Below are 1589 nucleotides of genomic sequence, written 5' to 3' on the forward strand. Positions count from 1 at the left end.
CAACTTTTACGTAATGCCTGCCACCACAGAAAATAACATAAACATACCTACTGATCAATTTAAGGTGGAAGCAAGCTGTCTGTTGGTCCATCATGAAAGAGACGGCAGCAATAATGATCGTCTTATCAGGTAAGTACGAATCATTTGTTTCCACAAACCTCTGAAATTTAAATGTTTCACATTCATTTACCGTGAACAAAAATGTGCTTTTTAAATTTGTTTGGTGCAACTTCAAACAAACAAAGTCGAAAAGTCAAAGGCCTTGCCCATTATTTGTGCATGCCTCTCTTGTATTCGCCATATTGTTTACGCATGTCACATTTAATGAGTTACTTTGTTATATGCCTGACACTCATAGTTGTTTTTATAGGGCTCCAACTGTATAAAGTGAGTTGGTATCACTGAATGCATCAATTATCAGTCTTTGTCATTACCACAGGACTGTGTCTTCTAGCTTCCTGTTCCTGTTACTGTTTTCCTCGTCTCTACATCCTCGTTGAAAAGCCATTGACCTGGGCTAAAGCTCAGAGCTACTGCAGGGAAAAGTACACCGACCTGGCCTCTGTGCATAATGAGCAAGACTTGGCTAAGCTCAATACACTTATAGAAAATAATTCCAGCGTCTGGATCGGACTGAAACCTGTCACTGAAGCATGGATGTGGTCTCTGCAAAACAAGGGTTACTATGGTGACGGAGAGGCTGATTTCAGGATGTGGGCTGTTGGTGAACCCAGTGCACCTCAATACTACACACTTTGTGTGTCTATGGGGGCTGACGGGCATTGGGGAGATGACTGGTGTGAAGCAAAGTCCACCTTCCTCTGCTACAACAAAAGTAATAAGTTATATCCTCTTAAATTGAGGTGATGAATGAACAACAATGATGTGCTTACTACTTGTCAAATATGGCCGCTTGGTCAGTAGCCCATTTTCAAACTAAGACGCTGTAGGTGCCCCTCTAGCGTCTTCTCTGGACATACCGGGTTCTGCGGTCAAGTTAGCAATAATGAATGGTTTGACTCACAAAGTAAAGCTTGCTGAGAAAGATTTGACATTTTATGAGTTTACACTGTTGCAGTTTGGTTAGGTTTAGGCACAAAAACAGCTTTGTTTGGTTTAGGAAAAAAATGGTTTGGGTTAAAATAAGTATGTTATGTAACCATAACGTAATTTATCATAGAGTTAAAAAGAAGTCACACTTTTTTGATTGCCACGAGACACAAACAGTCTCCTTAGTTAAAGTCATAGGCGGCGCTATTAAGAGGCTAGAAAGAACTAAGTCTCTTCACCAGCTACCTCATGTAGCTATAGTGCTGTCAGTATCACACTGATCTAAGTTCAGTAGCAGATCTGCCATTCACTACCCACACATTGGTATTCAGCATAGGCTAATTGAGCTGTCACTGGCCTGAGATCAGTGGGGAAGCTTCTCTGTCACACGTCACATCACCACGTAAGCACCCCGTTCCCGCCGTTTGCAGTGTAAAATCAGTAAACGGAATCAGTGCATTAAATTGGGAAATTATGGATGGATTTAAAGTGTTGTATCATTTTGTAACGACCGTCAGATTGTGCTGCTTTGAAAACGT

Source organism: Morone saxatilis, unplaced genomic scaffold, assembly GCF_004916995.1.
Source record: "Morone saxatilis isolate NCDOM2014 unplaced genomic scaffold, NCSU_SB_2.0 Contig5, whole genome shotgun sequence".
In the NCBI taxonomy this organism is placed as follows: Eukaryota; Metazoa; Chordata; class Actinopteri; family Moronidae; genus Morone; species Morone saxatilis.